The sequence below is a fragment of the Triturus cristatus genome, chromosome 1_2, assembly GCF_964204655.1.
Source record: "Triturus cristatus chromosome 1_2, aTriCri1.1, whole genome shotgun sequence".
NCBI lineage: Eukaryota > Metazoa > Chordata > Amphibia > Caudata > Salamandridae > Triturus > Triturus cristatus.
The window spans coordinates 439,821,829-439,847,343 of record NC_140580.1 but is presented as its reverse complement, the minus strand read 5'-3'; the positions used below and the strand labels follow the sequence as shown (position 1 = coordinate 439,847,343).

The following is a 25,515-nucleotide window of genomic DNA, read 5'->3' as shown; positions in this document are numbered from 1 at the left end:
CCGCCACTACTTTCTTTACGCGCTCACTGGGAGGCAGACCCGTCACAGACCGTGAATGGGGCAGCATACTTGAGGGCCCCCACGAGAATTCCCCGTAACATGCGATTCCAACTCATCCAGTACTATATACTACACAGGGTTTACCTCACGCTGGCAAAAATGAACAAATATTTCAATCGTACAGACACCAAATGTGCCAGATGTAATGATTAGGGGCGGCCCTCTTACATATGTTGTGGTCCTGCACAGCCATACAGTGATACTGGGGGGAGGTTACTAGGAAGCTAGCACAGTGCACGGAGCGAACGCTAGACTGGACGTGGGAGGGGCGCATCCTGGGACTTTACCACAGGTTTAAGAGGCATAAGGTGACATCCAGATACATAGACTTAGGATTAGTAGTGGCCAAGCGATTGCTCACATGCCGCTGGAAGTCCCCCGACCCGCTAGTAGCCAAGGCCTGGCATCACTCCCTCCTGTGCTGGGCACAGGCGGAGAGCGTTGCACTGCACCGCAAAGACACAATTGGGTTGCTTAAGCAACCATTAGCACCAGCGTGGGATGCAATATTGGCGGATTCTCGCTTGACAGAGCAAGACCCTGACATGGTAATTTACGCAGCAACGAGTGACGATGAACAAGTAGCACCACAAATGGCGCCCCTTTAGCTCCCCTAAGACGCAGATACAGTACACATGACTGATAATGCTCCCTGACGTCCACATATTGCACATAAGTCATATAGACATGGGTAATTAAAACTACACATTAACATGTCACTAAGCTAGTAGCTCCTTTGACTAAGTAGGTGCATATTCTTCATATATATGATTGTGGCAGATGAAGCGCGTTATTAATCGACATAAATGTATGAACATTGTTATCAGATGGGACTATTTTACATGTTTTGCATTATGTTCTCCCCCCTTCTTCTTCTTTTATGCACCTTCATTGCATGTTCATTGGTCAGAGCGTCACAATTCCACGCATTGTGTAAGCAATTTATTAATAATAGTATGTATGTACATTGACATAAAAAATACATTGCGATATGTAATGATCTTTTATGATGGGAGACATATGACATGTATACGATCTATACTGTTATGTTTTTTTTCAAATTTCAAAACAAATGTCAATAAAACAAATAAAATAAAAAAATCATGTACATCTAGCAAAATCATGTAGAAGAAAAATCATGGGTGTATTTTAAAATTCTAAGTACAAACCCGGAATAGTTCTAAAGAGACATAGTGTCTTAAAGATTCTGATCCAAAATACTGGGTGGGTTTGTAATACAAAGTATGCAATTATATATGCACAACAAGAGTCAAAACAAGAGTGGAAACGAATCAAGCATTATACAAGTCGCAGTAGTGGCTGAAATTCTATACTCAGGCTACATACATGAGCACAGGTGAAAAAACTTTTGTCAAGGAATTACAGGATGTTAACACAATCACAAAACATAATCACAAATTGTAATCTAAAGTGCCTTTGGCCAATTGAATACACGAGACAATTATGACATCCATGTACACCAAAATTGAAGCAAGTGAAAAAGTGAAAAAGCTTATCTGGATGAAAAGTGCCCGTATATGGGGAAGAAAAGGGTAGGGAACCCGTGTAAGAAGTGTCCGTCCTCTGGCGGAGGGTCCCTTCCTTTCCTCCTGTGAAAATGTAAGAAAAGAGAGAAACAGAATTAAAATAGCAATATATGATATCTGATATATATCTTACATACTATTTAAAAGTACTGTACATACGGGTTTGAATGCAAATACTCATGGAAGGTAAGGAAAAAAATCGGTACAAAAGGGGGTGGTGATGGACGGAGCATCAGAACCAATCAAACACTCACACCCAGTCAACAGATCTGGGTTTGATCCATCACCGTTCTTTAGCCCACTCTGCCACCCCAGTTCAGACATGGCCATATGCAAATCAGTCTGACCCTGTGCCTCATGGGAACAGTCCAGCCCGAACTGCCAAGCCATGCCTTCCCTGGACCGGAAACAAGCTTCCTAGGACCGGTTTCTGGCATTTCAGCCGTCTTCAGCCAGGCTTGCTTGAATCCAGTGGCAAAGTGAGCAAGGGACTCACGTCTGAGCATACCCTGCCAACTTATGGCGAACAAAGCGGTACAAAAGGGGGTGGTGATGGATCTGTTGACTGGGTGTGAGTGTTTGATTGGTTCTGATGCTCCGTCCATCACCACCCCCTTTTGTACCGCTTTGTTTGCCATAAGTTGGCAGGGTATGCTCAGACGTGAGTCCCTTGCTCACTTTGCCACTGGATTCAAGCAAGCCTGGCTGAAGACGGCTGAAATGCCAGAAACCGGTCCTAGGAAGCTTGTTTCCGGTCCAGGGAAGGCATGGCTTGGCAGTTCGGGCTGGACTGTTCCCATGAGGCACAGGGTCAGACTGATTTGCATATGGCCATGTCTGAACTGGGGTGGCAGAGTGGGCTAAAGAACGGTGATGGATCAAGCCCAGATCTGTTGACTGGGTGTGAGTGTTTGATTGGTTCTGATGCTCCGTCCATCACCACCACCTTTTGTACCGCTAGGTAAGGAAAAAATTACTTCATGGGAGGTAAGTAAAATGTAGCTACAGAAGGCAAAAAATAACAAGTATTTTAACTTTCGTGTAGATGTACATTCAGTTTTTCGTCTACATTATGGCCTCTTGGCTGTTTTGTCTCGAGTTCCAGAATCAATTTGGATTCACGTTTGCGTAACATGAGAACCCTATTTCCGCCCCTGGGCCCAGTGTGTACCTGTTCAGTGATGAAATAACTCAATAGGGCACAGTTGGAAAGATGGTACTCCTGGAAGTGACATGCAACTGGGTAATGTGTGTCTCTCTTATTTGTGGCACGCATGTGCTCCAAGACCCTCTTTTTGGCCATTAGGTTGTGCTATCAATATAGCGCAGTCCACAAGGATAATCTAGAGCATGAACCACAAAGGTGGTGCTGCATGTCAAAAATTAAGTGATATGTTTCTTATTCACGCTACCTGGTATATTGAATTCTTTGACCATGTGACTGTTGTGGCATGCCTTGCAATGTCCGCAAGGAAAGAAGCCTTTGAGGTTGTAATCCCCTTGATGTTGCATTTGGGTAATGTCGTTGTGGATCAAAATGTTCCTGAGACTACGGCCTTTCCTATAGGTGATTCTAGGGCACGTATGAATAGATTTACCAATAATGGAATCACTAGTAAATTTTGGCCAGTGATTAGCAAAAATCTTGTGTATCTGTTGGGAGTTCCTATTGTATGTAGTAATGAGTCGTGTCTCTTGTGCTTCAGTGTTGGTGGTAATTTCACTGTTATGGTTCTGCTCATTCAATGTTTCTGATCTGCTGATCTTACTCACTTTATCTAGAGCACATTTTAATACCCATATAGGGTAACCCCTGTTTTTGAACCTGGTAGTCGTGTTGTCCTTTTTGATGTTGAATGTTTCATCAGTGCTGCAGTTTCTGCTTGCCCTCAGCAGCTCTCCTTACGGAATGCTCCAATTGAGATTATCTGGATGACTGCTGAGGGCATAGAGAATGATGCTGTCTGTACATGATATGGTTATATCTACATTTGGCAATTTGGTTGCAATACGCATATAATATTAAAAAACATGACCAAAAGAGTTTGGTTTGTGGCTAGGATAACACTGATTCTATTTACTAATGGCTGCCGCATATTTTAGATATCCACAAGGTATATAGATCACTTTTCACTATAAGAGATTACTCCTTTACATTTAGGATGCGATGGTACATAATTTTAGTTACATTTTGATAACAATTTACGATCACAAACAGTATATTCAGATTTACATTATGTATAATCATGTTTATCTTAATGTCAATTGTAACGCTTTAAGATGGCCGCCACAGTAACATTATGTTTCTTTGACACACAAGGAAGGTTTTGCCTTGTCTGTTTTTTATGTTTACCCGAGACTATGTATTGGAACACTTCCTGTATGCTAATTGTGTGCTCAAGACAGCGGAGTCTTTTGAAACGTGTAACCGTGTGTGATTAAAATCCACTTTTTGCACTTCCTGAGAGCACGGATACTCTTTCTTTTTATGTGGTATATATATATCTATCAAAAAACAGGTCGCTCAGCAACTTGCAATAAATAAATATAGTTAATTTGGAAACCAGCAATCTGGCATCATAAGCAGAACTTGGTGTATTCAGCAGCACTACTGGGTACCTGGTGTATTAAGCCTTATAATATTAACAGAACCATGGAACAATTGAGTACTGACCTGATATTATTGGTATCACTATCAGGTTGAATAGCATATAAATAACATATTGATGCAGAGAAATAATTGTCTTGGATGTTTTGGCACACTCTTTAATATTAAAATAACTTCCTCTTCTGAACTGCCTATGAAACCAGGGACTTTTGACAGATATATTTAGAAAATCGAGTTGGATAATAATGTCAAAGGTTGGATAGGATGTAACTATTCTGACCCTGAACTTGGCTTCGCCGAGGTTGGGGCGACACCTCCCTGTAGCCATAGTGTCCGCACACAAGCAGATCAATGTCGGTACCTGAAAGGTTGCTTTCCAGATCTATAGGGAAAGGGCATTTGGCATCATTGCTTTGGTTTACACCGCTGATGTTTGTTCTGCTGGTATCAGTGGCTTATGATCAAATAGTGTTTTTCTCCAAAATCATTAAAACTGTAATTTCACTCGCTACCTCGCTGTCAGTTTTGGATATGCCTCGAAGCTAGGGTGTTAGATTCTGTATCTACATGGTCCTCTCTTTCCAGAGATCTCACCATATGCAGAGTGATTTCTATGCATCTGTTTCTATCCGATTGACGAGGGGTTCTCCAGCCCCATTAAACCTGCCACATACTCCACAATTTCGATAGGTGGCCTTTTATGCTCATTGACTCCTAATGCATTCCCATCTTTGTGTGGGACTACCTAATACTTTTATTTCAATGGTTACATTATTCCATCAGAAGACAGTGGAAGCAAGTTGACAACAATCTTAGTCAAACCAAGTCTGAGGTTCTACTCCACAAGTCCAAAGCTGCTCGGATTTAACTTCTCAACCTAATTCACTCTTCCTGATTATACGATCTTCTTCCCCTCACCTCTCCAAAAAATATTTGGAACCTGAGTATTCTATTAATCCTGCTGTGGAAATTACCCCTGCCTCTCCCCACAAGAAATGATGTGATTAAGGAAGGTCTCCTTCAGCTTCTCTGGACAAAATTAAATTGTTATCATCATTATACAAAGTAACAACGTCTTTGTGGTTGATCGCTTAGATCATTTCTTGATAGATCACGCGAAACACCCAATATGCACGGCATCCAATCATTACTACTGTATGCATGCAATGTCTGCACAATGTTGCTGTCCGGCCTTCATGTATCTTGAAGAACATGAATGTTAGAATCCGGGTTCTCTGGTTGGCACAGGTAGGTATTTGTGACAAGCAGAGAACCTTTCCTCTAGTCAGGGTAAGGGGTTACACTCCTAAAATAACCCCTGCTCACCCTCTAGGTAGCTTGGCGCGAGCAGACAAGGCTTATCTCAGAGCGTTATAGGTTAAGCATTTGTGAACACATACAGTAACCAAGTGACAACACTACAAATGGACACCACACAGGTTTTTATATTAAAAATAAGGATTCTTTATATAGAGTTACCATTAAACGACAAAAATACACAATACTGTTTTGAAGGCCCTCCTCCAGTTTATTAATACTCTCTCTACCCCCCCGTCTGGTGGGGTTCTTTTCTTACTCCTTTTTCCCTGTTTCTTCTATATTTCGGGTCTGGTTCCAGGGCGACAGGCACACTGCTGGGGGGGGGGGCCGTACTCATCTGCAGAGGTGCAGGGTGGGGGGTTGGGGGAGGGGATTCTTTAGTCTTTAATCCCTTTTTTTCCATGGCCTCCTTTTTCTTCTCTGATTCTTCTTTGTTTTTTCTTTTCTGGGATCAGCGTGGTATACCTCCTTTGTTGTGAATCATTGCCTTTTCATGTGTGCCACAATTTCCGGGGTGTTTTCTGGGCTTTAGGGCAGGGGACTGCAGGCGCAACTGGTCATGATATTCTTCCACATCCTGAATTTCCTGTATCTGCGCCCTTGATCCGATAGATTGCTGTTTATTGCTTACGTTTATTATTCTGCCTGCCTTTTATCGCTGCTGGGAAATTGTTCGGCACCTGATCCTTCCGTCTTTCCCTATTATAAAATGAAAACCTTTTTTATCCTGGTGTCCTACCTGCGCTGTTCACTGGCCGAGAATATATTAGCATGGAGATTCTGCTCCCCGAGGTGCTGCCTGTGTTAACATTTGATCTCTGTTGCTCTGACTGCTTAGCGGCCGGCCCCGGGGGGTTGTAGGCCCATACTTGTTATTGATTGAAATGTCAATAAAGGTTTTTCAAAAAAAAAAAAAAAAAAAAATACACAATACTGTTACTTTAGATGGTAGAAGTTTGCTTAGTTCTCTTAAGTTCTTAAATGCGACACTTTAAGTCAATGTACCTTAGATGCGACACGCAGGGCAACGAAAGTGTTGCAACGATGCTGATGCGATGACGTTTGTGGTGCAAAGAAATAAAGACGTGAAGATCTTCCAGATGCGTTACGCTTCTCCGAGGTTGCGAGAAGACTCGACTCGATGCGTCAGCTACAGCGGCATCACCCCTTTACGCGATGGGACGACGGCAGCCTTGGCAGCGGCACTCTTCTCCGACGTTTGCGAGACGCTTCCGCTCTATGTGATGCTGCAGCGGCGTCACCCCTTTACGCGATGCGACGACAGCAGCTCCAACGGCGGCACGCTTCTCCGTGGATGCAAGGCGCTTTTCTTGATGCGGTGTGATGCGACAACTACGATGGCTGCGATGGCGACACGCTTCTTCATCGATGCGAGACTCTTCTCTTGATGCGGTGCAATGCGTCAGCTACGATGGCTGCGATGGCGACACGCTTCTTCGGCGTTGCGAGACACTTCCGGAATGATGCGAGACGCTTCCGCTCGATGCGATGCTGCAGAGATGCGACAACAACAGCTCCGACGGCGGCACGCTTCTCCTCCTCGAGTCACGCTTCCAGCTCCTTGCGACACGCAGTCCCTCAGAAGGCCCAACAACAGCAGCAGGCACTTCCAAAAGACTCTGGGGAGCTGGGGGTGAAGTCCACTGGTCCTGGGACTTCGTTCAGGGGGCAAGCTCAGCACAAGCCCTTGCAGATCTTTTAAGCACAAGTTGAATTAAAGTCTTTGTAGTCTTTTCTCCTCTCCTTTCAGCAGCAAGGCAACCACTGCAGGCCAATCCCCCAGGTCAGGGACAGTACTCCTCCTTACAGCTTTCTCAGTTTCTTCTCCTCAGGCAGAGGTTCTTCTTGTCAAGCAGGATCTAATTTCTTGGGAGCAGGGTCCCAATACTTATACCCCTAATTCCTTTGTTCCTCTGGGGTAGAGGGGCCTTTGCCCAGTCCAAACCAGTTCTTGAGCACTTTGTTGACATGACTCTGCCTTTCTATTCAGGGTGCAGGGCAGAGACATCAGCCGCTCCACAGGAGGTGGAGCCAGCATTGTGGTGGCACAGCACAGCCCTATTCAGAGTCCAGGTGCACTCCTACCACCCATCTGGATGTCAATCTCTCCATTCACCACCAGGCTACCTAGCCCTGCCCCTCTGGGTTTCCCCAGCCCTGTCACTCACACAAACCAGACAGGCAGATACACATCATAGCAGAGGCGGGCTGAAATGGTTAGGCAAGCAAATACCAACTTTTTAAAAGTGGTATTTGCAAACACAGAATATTAAAATAAACTTTACTAAAAGATGTATTTTATTATTCTGAGTTCAGGCATACTAAACTCGATTTTCTACCATGTTCCCTGGGTCTGTTAGGCTCATAGGATGTAACAATTCTAACAGCCCATTCTGGCCTATGGAGAACAGGTAGCCTTACAATAGTGAAAAACGAAAATGGCTGTAATTCACTATTAGGACATGCCACACACATCAGGGCATGCCCTACCTTATGCTTACAATGCACCCTGCCCTTGGGCCTACCATAGGGGTGACTAATATGAAGTTAAGGGAAGGTTTAGGGACTGGGAAGTGGGTGCACTTGCCCAGTCAGCATGACAGTACCAGACTGCACGCAGGTTCTGCAATAGCAGACCTTAGACACATTTTACTAGGCCGCTTCTGTGGGTGGCACAACCAGTGCTGCAAGCCCACCAGCAGCATTTGTATTTACAAGCCCTGGGCACTCCTGGTGCACTTTACTGGGGTCTGACAGTAAACCAAATAAGCCAATCATGGAATCCAACCAACATATACATTTTAAATAGGGAGCACTTGCACTGTGGCACTGGTTGGCAGTGGCACAGTGCTCTGAGCGGCCAACACCATAAAAACACATGAGGCACAGCGACAAAACGTGGAAGGGAGACTCACGCCAAGGTGCCAGGTCTAACAATGAACAAGTCTATGTCACTGTGTAGCAAAACAGGCATATTTGCTTTCAGACTGAACATGTCCATTAAGCTGGACATGCCTTAGGCTTCTGGATATCCAGGCCTTTTGCTGTGGCCCAGGCTACAGCCATGCATGCAGGTTCTGGAAGCCTGGACTCTAGAATACCATCCGTGCCCACCATAGATGAAAGTCAACACTGCCTTCTTTCACAAATCCATTAAACCATCAAATTTTAAAAAAAACATTTTGGTGTTTTTTAAAGCTTTATTTGAAACAATAAGATACAATACAATAAAATTAAATGACTGACAACATAATAAACAAAATCCCAAAAATCAAAGCAATTAAAACAATATCCAAAATCCCACATACATAGAATCCACCTGCAAATGATAACAATCAAATGAAAAATATATTTAATCAATCAAAAGGGTGGAGAAAAAAAAAGGGAGAGGAAGGGGGGAGGTTCCTAGTAAACTGTGCCCATACAATAATCAGCAGGTGGGTGTACAAATATTTTCGTACTAACCAGGAAAAAGGGAAATAGCGCAAACAGAAACCCCGCAGGAGAACATAGTGGGGGGGATTAGCATTGGGCCTAACAAATCATTCAGTGTCCAGAATTGCAATGGCGTCTACAGTTTCAGGTGGTAGGTGTGCAATAGCTGAAGGAACCTGAGAGGCGATAAGAGTCTGCTGCAAGTGTGTGCGATAGATACACCATATATCCCGAGGCCTAGAGGTGGGGTTTGGAGCATAGCATGCGTCTCAGTTTGCAAACTACAGTAAGCCAGGCTCCGTGTCCAGGCAGCTTTCTGGGGCCTCGTCTTCACTCCCCAGATAAGCCATCAAATTTGACATCTAATCTCCATAAAGTCCTCTAACAGCCGATGATCAGGGCCAATAAATTGACTCCTCGCGTGTCCCTTATTCCCTTTCAGGCAATACAAACTAAGCATCGTTTCCTTTGCACCTGCTATGCATATACGAACTGGCACGGGTGTGTATCACTTTTTACAGAGACCTACATTAAAGGTTGCCTTAGGTTATTTAGAAGCACGAAGTGCTACCTCGCTTGAAAGATGTCACTGTAGTGACATATATGAGGAAGTGCTCACCTCATGTATCGGCTGTCAGCACCTCTGTCCCCTACAGGTCATTGCAGACCAGCGATGACAGGGAAGGCACTGGCTCAGAGTGAGAGCAGAGAGAGGGAGAGACTTCGAGGGAGGAGGAAGGTGAGGGAGCACCCAGAGGGCGGTGGGGTAGAGTGGCAGGGGACCAGGAATGGTACTGAATCCTTGGAGGAGGGTACTGAAGGTGGTGTGAGAGGCAGGTGGCGTTTTCTTAATATTGAAAAGGCGAGAGAATTACTGTTTTCTCTCAGTCAAGAAATCCCTAAAAATAATGCATATAGCCTTCTGGGCTGGAATGTTGACATGATTCGTGACTAAAAGTAAAAGTATTTACTTTAAGCGGCTCGATCACAGAGATAGGCTCAGTGTGGTACATTATATAATATAGAGTTGTACATTAGGGCAGGAAGACACCAGGAATGTATTGCATTGAGGGTAGGATAGGCAGCGCCCTAAATAAAGGTGAAAGGTACTAAAAATGTATTGTGGCTTCCAGCATTACCTCCACTTGCCTGGCTAAACCAGAAGCCACGTTATATGGTTAGCACAAATAAAAGGACTGAAAGGTGCTGAAACTGCAGGTACCTGTAGGTGCAGTCCGGCACTCTCAGAGAGTAATTACATTCACAAATGTACAGCTACATTTCTCAGGCGTTCTGGGGTGTAATAATTTATTTCTGGAGAGCCCTTCAGTCTTACATGAACATCTATGCCAATATGTTCTACTTTGTAGGATCGACTCATGGATTTCGGTTAGGGTTTCTGACCCATTCAACTAATCCACAATTTGAACTGGATCTGTCCTTTTTTGAAAGTGCCTGGATTCCAAAGCGCTACAGTGGCCAGCGACTGGTCTATTCAACTGTAACTGGTGCAGACCTAGGAGATCATTTTTTTTGTCACAATATTGTAGATATTGAGACTATTTTTAATAGGTTTAAGGTCAGCCTTATGGCACTTAGAAATGTGAGATATTTTGCCTCCGAAATAGTTGTTTTGAGAGATTCGGAGGTTGTTCTGTTGCATTGTCCATGTGCTTTGATCTAACATAAGGTGATTTTTTTTTTTTTTTTAGTACAGCATATTGAGTAAAAAATTTAACAAATGTAAAAAATGTAACCGTGTTTTATTGTACATTGCATTGTTTAAAAATACATAAATGTATGATAAGAGGAACGTCTCGGAGTCCGTACAGCGATGTAGGTATTAAAGTACTTTTTGAGAGATCACCCATGAAAGGATCACCAATTATTTTTTTTGCTCTATTTTTGCTGCTTAATTGTTTATTATCGGCGCCTTGTGTTTCACTTAGGCTTCCAATCAAGGTCGGACTGGGACAAAAAATAGGCCCGGACACCAAGTTAAAAGTGGCCCCCTGTTGAGGGGTTGATTGGGGGGGGTTTTATTGCTCTGCTTTTGGGTGTCGGATACGCGCGTGGGATTCCACAGCTTGTAATTCTAGCGTTCATTTACTGTGTTCTTCCCTCTGAGCCAACGCTTCACCTATTGCCAACCCTCTGGAGATGCATCCCTTCTTCTTTGACTGTATTCCACGTATCCTGCCTCCTGTCCCCCTCCCCCATGGTTTGTTTTGTCTCAATAAAAACGTTTTAAACATAAAAGTGGCCCCCATAAGTGAATAGGAAAGCAAAAAAAGTGGTCCATGTCTGCAAATAGGGCAGTTTTGTCCATGCTATGCAAGTATTTTGCAATGCATGGGAGATTGCATGGATATGTACTTACTGCCGGCAAATTTTGTTTTAATATCATGGAAATCACCAGTAAAAATGGCCCAGCAGACCATAGAACAAGCCCACAAACAGCCAAAACACTGGCCCACACACTGACCTGTCACACAAGCCCGTCGGACACTGCCTGGTTGCCCCATAGGCCAGTCCGACCCTCGGTTGCACCCGTGGAGGGGTAGCAGCAGCTCGGCAAGCAGACAGTGTCAAGCCACACACACCTCATTTATTTCTCAGAGAGACAAAGACCCCTCTACTCACGAGCAGTGTCTTTTAAGTCGGGTTATTTATTACATATGTTTTTTTTTTTTGTAAACAAATTTTATTCGTCAAAGACACATTCAGCGAAGCTCTGTGGCCCAGAGACTTCAACCATAGCAAGATACAACATACCAGCTTTGACATTTTCCTCATGAAATATCGTATAAAGACTACAAAAGAGACATGCAGAACCAAGGCAGTCCCCTCCCTTAAATTACATATGTTTAACACAAAGAAAGTGCAATACCCATCATAAATCTCCACCATTACGTATTGATTGGTTTACTCTCAACCATATGGCTCAGGAGTTAGTGTTAATTTCCTGTTAAACGCGGATACCAGTGGGGCGCATATTTTCTGGGTTAGATAACGAGAAATCGAAAGGCATTTACTTCCTGCCCTCACAGGTGTGAATGGGAAAGGCTGACACCCATGCTGGAAATCCAATCCGACCCATTGCTTCGGCCTTCTACATTCTGCTAACAATCTAACCTCTGTCAATGCACTCAGCACACCAGCTGCCATGTTTGTTCAGCCTTTTAAAGCATGATTCAGGTGAAAGGATTTTCCAACCGAAATGAAAAATGAAAAACAGGAATCAATTCGGAGCATGGTGGCTGAGATAATCTGCCAGTCTGCCAACTCGCTTCCCTGCTGTGTGCCAGTGTGATGAACTTTGAAAGTTAGCCCCTTCTGTTTACAGAGAAAACATGCAGGAGCGGACAAGCACAGGACATTTACAGATGACCGTTCCATTTGTGCCAGTATTACTCAATAAATGCTTTGGTTCATATTTAGTGCTTAATTTTTAAAAAGAAGAAAAAAGTAGCTCAGTTTTCTTGTTTTTAGAAACCCGCTGATGGCACTGCCGAGTGATGGGATTGCCAAATACCAAGGCTGCCTAGTCTTGATTCCACCTCATGCATCTTTCTTCCATCGCCCTACATTTTGTTTCCTTTTATCTCACTCCTACGGCTTCTTCTTAACAGTTTTCCTTTCTCTTCCTCCTTCACTTTCCCTTTTCTGTCTTTCTCTCTTTTGGCCTTGGTCATAGTTTGTGGAAGAAAAATAAATCCTGGTCCCCAAAAATGAGTGCTAGTGCCCAGCATCTGCAACCACCGGCACAAATTAACCACTGAATGACAGCCAAACACTGTGGTGCACTTAAATCTCAACTGAATATCCATCTGAGCACCAACACATATCTCCCACTTTGCTTGCTTTTAACTGTGACAGGTCTTCTAACAATGTGGACACAAATGTGTAAAAACATACTTATTGTGTGTTCCATACATTAATCCTGATTTTTTTAGTGACACATCAGTGGGGAATACTCAGATGTGACTGTAATCCCACTACTGGCCAATTCTTTCAAGTTGTTTCTCTAAACGAGCCCCTAAATCACAGTTGGTAATAAAACAAGCATTTGTAATGCAATAGGTCTCGCATTTGCGAGAGTTTCAGCTATTGACATTGTAAATGACAAAGCCTTTATTTATGTGTTTTGAAAATTTGCAAGTGGTGCGTAAACATGAACTTTGTACTTATAGTCGTTGCTTATGAGAAGCAAGGCTGGCAGTAACTGCGCCTCTTTTACTGCCAGCTTTGCTTCTCGTAAGAAAGGACTACAAGTACTAAGTGTGTGTTTACCCACCGCTTACAGGATTTCAAAACTTATAAATAAAAGGCATGGTCATTTATAATGTCAATAGCTCCAACTCTTGCAAATGCATGACCTATTGCATTGCAAATTATTTTTTTGTGATGCACACAGCTCCAGTTGCATCAAAACGTACTCTTGACTCCGAAAATGTGGAGATAGCGTGCCTATCTATCGGCACAATAATATACACATTAACCTCTTCTGTGCCCATGACGAGATGGTCTCGTCATGGAGCACAGTCGCGCTGTGCCCATGACGAGACTATCTCGTCATGACACCCACCCACTAGGGAAACGCCAGGCACAGGAGGGGAAAAGGCCTGGCACCCAAGGGGTTAAGTCAAGTATGGTGGTCATTGAGATAGTTTGCATTTTGATGGCAATGCATGGTAACCTTTGCATTTTTGTTGCCCCCTTCCCCCCAGCCATGACTGGCGTTCTGTTGGGCCTTGTGCAATGGCTGCCACCACAGCAAATGCTGCTCATATATGGCTTCTGATGGGCATTGCTGGCATAAGGTGGCCATCCTAGTGTTTGTTGGATACCCTTAGATTTGGGTGGTATTCCTGCCATGTGATGGTAATACATTAGTGTGTGGGGTATATTCATGCCATGAGGGACAGTACCATATGTCACTACTTGACAAGTTGATAATTAATGACCAAAGTCATGTACTTACTAAAACTCAAAAGCTAACCTAGTATTTGGGGATTACATGTATAATTTTCAGAATATTATAAACTTCAGTTTGCAAGAATCTGAAATTAAATGGTGATATAAGGGACCAATTTATTGTAGTTCCAGGAAACTATTAAGTTTATGCTTGGGTAAACGTTATTGAATCTCCACAATTATTTAACACTGATATTATTTCCTTGGCGCTTGAGAACATTTGCTGCTAAGACTGTTATCGTACGACTTATGGGGAGCAACTAATCATCTATATTCATGGAGCTCTTTATAATATTTTTACAGTATTAGAGACCAGAATGTGTATGATTTTTTTTGTAACATATTTTTATTGACGTTTTCAGATTGTATATGCCGTACAGTATTCAGATCCATCAATCAATTATGCCATATATCACAGTATATGGTATCACAGCTCATCTGCAACCAGAACGTGTATGATATGGGGTTTGTCTGTTCTCTGTACCTGGAGGTTCTGTGTTACCTAAATAGTAGCTCCTGTGCATGAGCCTTTGAGATCTCTCTGGGATGAGGGATAGCTCTGTTAATGATGACCCCAGATTCTTAGATCTCTGTGACTTTTCATTTTCCTACCATGCCCCTGAGTAGATTCTCTGTCATAATATTTGATTTAAAATCCACTATGGACAGAGAGCATAAGGACATGAATATAAGTGAACTATTTAAAGTAAAGAAAGATGCTTTATGCATCTGTGAAAGTCGTATGTGGCCACAGCAAATTGCATAGCCTTATTATTTGGACTGCATATAAAACTGATGGCTTTTTAGCCGATTTCTAGGGACTCTGGTGATAATGTGTAGTGTTGCCACCATGTTTTTCAAAAATTTTAGTAAGAGAAAGTGTGACAACACTCTGCTGGACTGGTGAGGGTATTTTTGGCATTCCATCAAAGAACTGGAATAGTTCCTGGGTGCCCATTCAGAATGGCCTGTGAAGTCTAGAGCTGTTTTTGGCCACTTTAGTTGAAAATCGTGCTCTAAAATGCACAACTTGGTCCCATTTTGACAAAGTTTTCCCAAATAGAGGACATCCACGAGACCTTTGGGAGCTGTCGCCTTATTTACTTTGCTTAATCGTTGAGTTTTGATTTACACTCCCCGCTTTCCAGGATCAGCAGCCAGCACTGCAGGGTGCAATGACACTGAGCTCTCTCTGAGTGCGGGTGAGTTATGGTTAGGTGGCTGTGCACTGAGGAGCCATCAGCTGACAGGATCTCGTTGACAGTATCTGTAAAGCGGTCAGAGCTGCAAGGCCAATCAGAGCTGTCGGGGCACTGTCTGTAAGAGAAACAGCTACATGTGGGTAGGGGCAGTCTCCCTACTAGAAGATCGGCGTGGCATGCTCAGTGCTAGTGAGCCAGTGCCACAAGTGAGAGTCCCAGTGTTCTGGACCGTAGCAATGCTATATGGGTACAGCTAGTGTACAGGTCTAGTGGAATTTTTTTAAGTGCGTGTGTAATACAGCTGGTTAGCTGGTACTGCCCCTATATGTTAATAGGAGCAGTGTCAACAGAGGGCTTACTTGTCTTAGGGCCAGTGATATATAGCCAGTTGTATAAGGACAGTGACGTCACTAAGATCAGTTCTATAGGACCAGTGCTAACAGGCACAGCGCAGGGTTAGCGCTACAATAAAGCTGCTACAAGGGGATGGTATTGTCAGCACGCAGCCCATGTGTGTTGCTGCTGTTGTCTCTGCTCCTCCTGCGCCTTTAAGGGGCTGTTCCCTGCACCTCCTCCGCTCTTTGTGCTGCGGCTGGGGGAGGGCAGCCCTGCCGACCCCGGGAGGCAGCAGACAACGCGAGCAGTTAAGGCAGCTCCATTGACGTGCGGCTGGAGCAGGGCGAGCGCCGAGAGAGCAGCTCTGACACTGGCAGCCGAGAAAGGGACCTCCCGCTGCCTCCCTCGCCGCATCTCGCAGGGTTTTAGCAAGCCAGTCAGACTCATGGGGTCAGCGCTGCAGCTGCCCATTGAGCATCTCTCGCTCTGTAGGAAAGCATTACCAAGGCCGTATTAAATAAAAATATGGCTACGGGGATCGCCGCATGATGCTGTTTGGGAGGTGGGGGCGTTTATTACTTAGTATGGAAATGTGAAAAACAAAAAAAGGCGCGCTTGAGAGAAAAGAAAACGTTCTACTTAAACAATGGCTCCTCGCAGCATACCGCTTCTTCTGAGCCTTTGGAAGCGGTGAAATAAGTTATTTAAACAAGCATCTGCCATTGCAGTAGCTGGTCTTCTATTTAAGCCAGCGGAAGGCCGGTTTCAGCAGCTGCTCGTTTGTATTTTTTAGCGTGCCATGCGCGCTTTCCCTTAAAAAAATAGCTTGTTCTTTGTTAAAATACAGCCGCCATTGTCAATACACTAAATAGTGCTCACCCACCAGATAAAACCCACCGTGTAACGCCGCACATAAACGATCCAGTCTGGATGGGAGGTCCCAAAAGAAGACATGGCGGTAACAAAGAAGCCTCATTTTCAATTACAAGCCAGCGTTTACCATAAACGATGATGCCAGCCAATAAAAAAGATGGGCGGGGATTCAACTCCACTTCTAAAACTTACCCTACTACAATATGCCTGGCAGAGCGAGCAACGCATGTGCGCTGCAACGCTAGGTCTGCAAGACTTAAAAAGTAAGTGGAACTACATGAAAACACCCCCACTCAAATTTCCCCTTAAAAATGTACATGGCCTTTCAGTCAAGCACCCATAACCTAAGTAATCCACTCTCTTCTCCTTCCCTTCTCCTTTATTTCCCACGTCCCTTACCAAGAGCAAGTGCTTAGATCTGACACTAAGACCTTAAACTGGTAATTGTACTACTGCCTATCCCACCTTTAACTAAACAAACGTGTGGAAACAGACATGCAAACACTAAGAACCGGGGAAACAAGCACTGACAAAGTCAATAGGTCTGGGGTTAATGTGCGAATGAATGCAGCATTAGCACATTAGAGAGAGAGAGAGAGAGAGAGAGATATGGGAGGGAGCAGGCAGGAGTGGACAGACAGGGCAACATATGTAGTCTCTCATGCAGTTCAGTGCAAAAACTTGAATGGAGGTGGAAGGATGCCCCTAAACAGCCAAAAGCATTACGTGAGAGATGAATATGCCACTGGGCTCAGCCAAGAAATGACTGACGAAGTCTCATGCAAATGGCTGAAACAGACTAAAGAAGAAAAGCCAATGATTGATAGCAGTGGAGCAAATCCCTACTCTTAATCGTTAGCAGTAGGTCTCTTTGACAGTTCTACTGTCTAAGCCCAGACCTAAAAACAAGTTTTGGCAAGACCAATGGGTCGCAGCAGTGAAACCTCTTGGCTCAGCCAAAGTTTCTTATTGTTATATAGCTGCCATGGGTGTGCATGCATCTGAAGCAGCCATCTTTAAATGAGTTTGTTAAAGTATTACAATTGCATTCAAAGATGCCCACCATGGATGTGTGCATGGGTGTGGAAGATGGTATATTTAAAAATAAAAATAAGCTGGTTGGGGAGGACTGCAGAAAGCAACAGATGTGTTGGGTCAGAGGGAGGGAAGAAACCCTGAGCAAGGGTGCAGTGTACCAAAACAAAAGGGGGAAGCAGTACACAAGGAAGACAGCCAGGGCCGGACTGGCCGTAGCGGGCACCGGGAAATCCCCCGGTGCGCTGCACGGGTGGGGACGGTTTTGGGCCCCTGGGGGCCGTTTTTGTTACAGGGCCGTTTTTGCAGCATAGCTGCAAAATCAGCCCTGTAACAAAATCGGCCGAAAACCGGCCCTGGCAAAGAGCTCGGCGGCCAGCACTATGTCAGCGCCGGTTTTGGTTCCCAGTCCGGCCCTGAAGACAGCAAGAAAACAGGTCCACTCTCATGGAGAAAAGAAATTGGAAAAAAGAATTCCCTGAATACAAGCAATGTCAGCAATGGTAGGATACAAGTCAGCCATTCCTTCTCAGGAGCATTTTGGGACTAAATGCTCCTGAGCATGACAAACACAAGAATAGGGAGGAAAGTCATTGAAAAAAGAAAAGACAACTGAGATAGAAAACAGAGTCATTCAATTATGAGCCAGGGGCTGACCAAAACTCACTGAGTATGTTGGAAACAATAGGTCTGGTCAAGAAACTACTAAAGCAGTCTGTATCCTAAACAGAAAAAGGGACTCTGGTTACGAAAGAAACATCACTTCCTGTGCCTGGTACCAAGATTCATGTAGTTAGTCAGAAAACGAGTCATTCAAAGCACAACGTACCAGGCAAAAATACATGTGCGTAGATGTACAGTTGAAATTAGGTAGAAACATCAATCCGTTTTAACTCCCAAAATCTCTTTGAATCACTCATCTGCTAACTCCTGGGTAGGTTTGCGACTGCTTGTCGCATATGTTGTTCACATTTAATTACTTACATTCTCAGTATTATCTGTAACCCTAATTAAACAACTTCGGCCTCTACTCCTGTTTTTCTTTGTTTGTGTCTCTCTTTTAAACAAGATCCTTTGTGGCAATTTTTGCAACTTGTTGCGTTTAATGTTATCAATTGCCTCATTTTGATTAACTCAAAAGAAATTACAGTGTGAGGGAATTTACAACAATTGTAAATGTTATGCATCATTTCTTCCCAGTACTTAAAATAAACATCAAGGGAGGGTCGTACGTGACTGGGACCCTTGCTGCTGGTTTGTAAAGACATCCCTGGATTTCTGTAAATATTTCACAAGAAAACACTGGGTGGAGGAGGGTCCAAGAGGTGCATTGTGCTCTACGGTGAAGTGAGGAAAATGTCTTTTAAGCTGTGGATACATAGAAAATGTATGTTAAAATGTCCTTACAGTAACTATCACCCAAGTGCTATTGTAACTCTGACAGGCATAGATGTCTTACATAGAAAACCGATTAAAATTTTAATACTGTATTTCGGGAATGTAACAGCTAAATAAATAAACAACTAGTTTTAATAGCTATTAAAAATCCAATTAAATGGTGAAGTAAGATTTTTAATAAATATTAAGGAAAAGTAACTTTCAGAAAATTACCCTTTCCCTGTGTGAAGTACCTGAAGACTAATTTGCATTGGATCTGCAGCTTCTCCAAGCCAGTAATTAGCCTTGAATAGGTGTGAACAGGCACGCTAAGCCTCCCAGCAGCAAACAAGAGGCAGAAATGAATGAGCAGAGATGTTTCCTCTGATCTCCACAGAATATGCAGGGTTGGGACTGTGGGCATTTTTTTACACTACAGTGTCAAATCCTGCTTAACAGGATTCACATATAACCCCTGAGACACATATAGCCCTTGAGGCACACTTGAAAGGATGGAAAACAGGATGCCAAGACAGTGCTTGCGGACCCAAAGTCTGATTGCTGAGGGACTCTGGTTTTGTCTTCCCAGACATCTGACTCTGAATGTAATGTACGTACAGTGGCTGCCTCAAACTAGATTTTAGTGTTTCAAGTGGGAGGACACTAGGATTACCATTTTACACTCCCCCCTCACACCCCAGCTCTCAGACCCCAAGTTTAGTGTGGCCAAAGACTTTTACCATCTCGAAAACACCCAAGGTTTAGGGTTGTCCCCAGAAACCTTTAACCCATTGTTTAGGGAGTGCACACCACCCACTGGCTAGTGCCAGGCATAAATATGGCACCTCCAGGCACCCACTTCAGAACACTTTCTGGACCTGCTGAAGATCAGAAGAGGACTGGACCTGCTCTCTGTGACCTGAGAGGATACCTGAAGGACTGGACCTTCTCCCTCCTGTACCCAGGGCATATAACTGGACTCCAAGTGTCAGCTGGCTGACCTATGTGACTACAGAGGGACAAATAACTGCAAAAGGACTTTTCCTGGAAGTACCCAGCTGGCCAGTGGCAACTGGCCCTGGACTGTTCGCCTCTGCATGACATCCTGTAAGCCTTAAAGGACAAAGTCAGAAGAAGAAATCTTTGACCAGGGCGAAATTGATTGACAACCCAACCCGCGCTCCATTGTGGTCAGCCTCATATTGCACCTTGGTCCCGTTCTACCGTGACCTTTGACTATCATTGGCACTTTGTGTTTTTTGGAGCTATTTCTACTTAAAACTTTAAATACTCCAATCTCCTGTTTCCCTTATTGGATATTTGTCATTTGGGTGCCTTTTTGTTTATTAAATGTTACTCTATGCTTCTAATTTGGTTTGGAATTTTATTGTTTAGCATTGTGATCTTATTTCTATTTTGGTCCTGCATAAATACTTTACACATTGCCCTAACTTAAGCCTGTCTGCTCAGTGGCATAGCTACCTGGGGTTGAGCGCAGGTTAATTGACTTTGAGGGTTCATCCTGAGAATGGTTGTGATTATTCCTTGAGATGGGTAGTCATCCACCCCAAATAAGAATTTAATTTCTTACAGTCCTCCGCCATGGTAGGGAGGAAAGTGGACTTGTCTGGTTGCACTAAATGCAGCACATATCATCAAAATGTGGCCCCTGTACAGTCGAAGGGTAGGTTTGCGTCGTCTGACATATCTACTCTCTGGGCTGTAGATAGGGTCATTAGCGTAACATATGACCCAAGCACACAGCAATTTTGTGCTCCAGCATGGAGTGGTGTGTGGTGCCTAGTGGTACTATTCCAACAGGAGAATTAATGTAGTGAGGGAATGCACCCCTGACGCTGTAGGTCTTCAGGCAGTAGATGGCATTTGGCAAAATAACACATAAATCAGAAAAAAGAAAACTAGAGAGGCAATAAGAGGAGAAAATGTACTTAAAGAGCTCCACTGGCATTTCTGACTAGCGCTAGTAAGCTGAAAGCACACTCAATAACTTAAGTCGGTGAGGAAGTAAAAGCTGTCAATAAAAATGTTAAAGTCTCTTACATCATGCCTGTTAAGAGGATGAGACTACCTTTGACTTGGCCAGTGACAACACCGAGGAGGGGACCACGAATGCAGCTAGAGATAATAAGGTTTTCCCCCCCCAAGTGAAACCCCTTTATTACAAGGAAAAAAAGGAAGGCACAATGAGCAATAGTTACGGAACAAACACACAGCATCGACCAGCATGGAAGACTGATGGGAGAAAGGGTGAAAATAGACCTTTGACTCAGCGAAACGCAGGAACTCCATGTTCTTGAAATGACCAACACAGCCCTTTCCAAGGTATGTGCAGACATGACGTCTTCTAAAACTTCTAAACAGGGATGTCCCAAACTATCTTTGGGCAGAGTGATCAGCACTTCGAAGAGGAGGAAAAGTGTCCCCTGCATTAGAGATGGACAAGAAGATGCTCACTTTTACTGGGAAATTTTACAAAGACCCAAAGAAAGCAATTGACAGGACTGGGGTGGCTGCCAATGCAAGATCCAACAATAGGCCAGAAATGTCTGAATAGGCACAAACATCAGGTACTCAGTTCACCTGCAAGATCCAGTCAGGATGGGCTTAAACATCTCTACAGGAGCGGCTCCTCCGTTGTGGCGGAAGAGCATTGCCCCACTGCTAGAACCAGGAGACATGTAAAATAAAATGATAATAAAGCAGTTAATAAAACTGCTTTATTATCATTTTACTTCACTTCGGAGCCGAGCCGCAACTGAGTCTTGAGGGCAGGGCCAGCAGGAGGATGGGTGGGTTCAGGGCCCTGCTAGTGTGCATCTCGCTTTGGATGGCCGTCCACAGCAGCCAAACCGACATGCACACTTGGATATCTCCAGGCTGTTGCTTGGGGATATCAGCAGGGCTCTGGCGCTTATGCTCCCAGTCGATGCTGGAGCATGGAACCAGCCCGCTCCGCCAATTCCTACGCTTCTCTCAGGCTGGGTAATACCAGCATGAGAGTACCATCTGGATTGGCGCAGGGGTCTTTGGGAGCCTGTGTGAGCAGGAGAGGCGGCGCGGCGGAGGACTTTGGGCTGAAGGTACGTTTTTTTTCTCTTTATTTTTTCCCCCGTGCTGCCCCACCAATTTTTCCTGCTAGTGCCCACCACTGCAGCTCTATGCACACTCAAGCACTCCAACTGCTCATTAGGGTAGACCCCGAGTTGGGGGAGCTGGAAACTTCAGTGGCAGGTCAGGTGGCTCAAAGAAAACTAGTCAAAGATCAGTTGTTGACGTAAAGAGTAGATATGCACACACTTATGCCGCCTTGGATGGAGCCCAGACCTTCATTAGAAAGACATTTTCCTGCACGTTGTCTGTGAGGCCACTCATAGAAGAATAATTGTGGCTGTCCACAGACAAGTCCAAGGTTCCCAACACTACCAGAGGTCCTGAGGAAGAGTCAGGATTTGAAGGGGCCAACATTATATGAACACTCCCTTTCCTATAAGGAGAAGAGCAAGCAGAGTAATATGCCGACAAGGGGGCTTCAGGAGAAGCACCATTCTAGGTAACCCCTATGTCATCCTTCTCTGTAAAGGTTGCGGAGATCCAGGAATTCTTATAAGGTCAGCGTATGCTGACTTTACATGTTTCGGTTGAGAACATAATACAAAGTTCAGCCTTAAGTACTACAGAACCCCTTTATAACCCTTTTACACAGGACCCACAGACTTTGAGGAGGAGGAGGAGTGGCTTATGTCACAAAAAGAGTGGGGAGTTGAGAAGAAAGCTGCAATAAAGTGTTCTTTCTTTTTGGCAAAACAATTTCTCAGAAATCATTTGTTAGTCCATAGGACGGGTAAGTACCTCCCCCCATGTTATAAATGTGAGAGAATTCAATGTCTGGTTAGTCTACAGGCATTTCAAGATGGAGCACATTCACATCCTCATAAATACCTTTACCTTGTTAGAAAAGACTGAAAGTACAAAATGTACAATAAAGAGGCGTACCTGTTCATGAAGGTCTTCAAGCCCCAAGGAAGACTCATCCAGTTCCATTGGCAAAGACAGCTCTGAGAGTTATCTTCCCTGCTTTTCTGACTCTCTGCTGTTCTGTGGTCCTAAATAAAGTTTTAAAGCCAGATGCGGTGGCTGTGAAACCTCCAAGAATGACAATAAGTTTGTGCCAGCATGACATGAATACAGGCCACAGAACGAGAAGGCATTGCTGTCTCATGAAAGGTTGGGAATTTGCTAGAGTTTTTTTGCCTTCTGCGACAACTGATCCTACTGGCCCTTGCAATACAAGGGACTTACATACCTATATATCATTCATCTCTACTTAGACCATAAATATTCTAAATCGGTGTCCGCACTGAGCACATGGAGTCCTTGAGTAGGAGGGCCATCATTGCAATACCTCTGACCCTGTCATATAGTCGAACACCAGCAAAAAGTCAGAACAGGTGTTGATTAACCTCAATACGTATTCTCCTTGCAATTTAGCTGCTTAGAGCCTCTTGCACAGTTACTTTGGTGGTCAGGTGTCTGCTATGGGACGAAATCCTGTGTTGTATTCTCCTCTTTATGGACAATGTCTCTGCAAGCATGTAAAACAATCTGGCAGATCGTGGGACTTCTGCTACCTTTGCCTACATCAGAAAAATGTGCACATAGTGGCATATTTCTGAGCTAGGGATTCCAACAACTTGAGGGTAGATCATGCATTCTTACAAGGAGAAAGTAGGGAGGCAGGATCCTTGCAAAAGTGATCACTGTACTTTGAGACTGTTTGAGCAAGCATGCTCATGTAAGATTAGAATGAGGCAAAAAAGACGGGAATAAGGCAACAAGTATGTATTTCCACCTCTGTGATTATCTTAATAGTGGTTATACAGGTGGGGAGGCAAAGGCTGATGTGAACCTAGTGATGATTACTCTATGGAGATTCAAACGTGATGAGCAGACAACGCATAGGCCTGTGCAGCAGGTACTTGCAGCTTCTTAGCTCTCTTACTAGAATTATAATGAGATCTGCTAAAAGACATAGGACCGGATTTCGAATGTAGGTGCTTATTAGCACACCTGATAAATAACTATACCATGGGGTGCGTTCAGGGCCGGACTGGTCTTAGCAGGCACCGGGCCCTTCCCCCGTGGACCGCCAGGGTGGGGGCCGGTTTTGGACCTCTGGGAGGCCGTTTTTGTTACAGGGGGGCATTTTTGCAGCATAGCTGCAATATCGGTCCACTGTAACAAAAACAGCCGGAACTGGCCCTAGAAAACAGCTCGGCCGCCCCGTCCTCTGGGGGGCAGCCGAGCTGTTTGCCAGGGCCGGTTTCTGTTCCTAGTCTGGCCGTGGGTATGTTATTTATTGGGTGCGATAAATATCACCTATTACAAAATTATGGGAATAACATGCGGATGTTGGTGTTTAATGCACCAAAATCTTCATGGTACAGTAAATAACATATATATTTCCCCTATTAAATTTAGGCGCATTTGAACTGCAGACATTTAAGAAAGCTTGGCGTATTTACTGGATCCAATAATTAGCAGATGTGTTAAATACCTACAAACTTGTAATTGCGACCCATATGTAAACAGGGGTTTACGCATGGGTCGGAATTAACCGACCGACTCGTAATCAGGGCCATCATTTTCTCCGACAGGTGCTTTAACCATTTAAGCCATTTCTAAAGGCGGTCTGTTTGGGATGAATAAAGTATGCCAGAACAGCAGTTTCGTTACACAGCTATACACTTCAAGTAAGGAGTGCTGTGTAGTCCACAATAGTCAGCAACTAAATAACTGTACCTGTGTAAGTTTCACGTTCCTACTGTTTTGTATGTGTGTATTGGTATGTATTCTTAAAGTGCAACTCTAGCTGGCTAGTAACAGTGCTCTGTACATCAATGAGGGATTTACCAAGCTTGTAAGCACCCACCACCACCTTCACCACCACCATCAATATCGAACTCTAAAGCATCTTAATATTTCACAAGTTTGTCGTCGGAGGTGCCTTTAACAAATTCAAGCATTTTACCCAATATTTATTTGGAAAAAGGTTCTGTAAAATATTTGTCCCATTTTTTAAATGTTTTCTGAAGAACTCCTCTTATTGCCAACACACTTGTTATGGGCCCGACTTGCATTCCACACTCACTGTCGAATTGTTCGCGGTATTTGAACATTTCGAGGCAGCCTTTAATTCTTGGCCCAGCAGGATCAAGTTAAGGCGTTGATATCTCCATGCCACCAGCGCGAGGTCTGCTTTTGGCCCACAAACAATTACCGCTGGCAAACTTCTTATTAACAACCAAGTGCCAACAATGGTCATTAAACACTACAACGTCAACGAATAAGTAATAAATAAGATGAAGAAAGTGTGAACAAGCAGTGATGGAACTGGTTTGGGAAATGACAGAGCAGACTTTTAATTTACGTCTCACTCCACATGACTGAGGGCCATCGTGGTGAACAGACCGCAGCCTCTAAAACCACTGTACATTTAAGGCAGCTTAGGGTGTACCAGTATAGTAACTTAACACTAACTAAACCTGCAGGCCTTAATGGCCTTTTGTGTACCCCTTACTGTTCTCTCATTAATTTCAGTTTTGCACATACACCTAAAAGTAATTGATGTTTTTGTTCACAAGGTAGGGTTCCAGTTTGTTGACACAAGCCCGCTGAACTCTTCGACCGACTTACATCACTCTCC

At 44.0% G+C, this 25,515-nt stretch overlaps 1 long non-coding RNA gene across 1 annotated transcript in view; it reads right to left on the bottom strand.

Moving 5' to 3' along the window:
- Positions 1-1,540: 1,540 nt before the first annotated feature.
- Positions 1,541-25,515, bottom strand: part of LOC146867453 (uncharacterized) — a 44,830-nt gene continuing 20,855 nt past the window's right edge. Inside the window, exon 3 of the long non-coding RNA XR_014961600.1 lies at positions 1,541-1,670. This is a non-coding gene — a long non-coding RNA (uncharacterized LOC146867453). The remainder of the gene's footprint in view (positions 1,671-25,515) is intronic.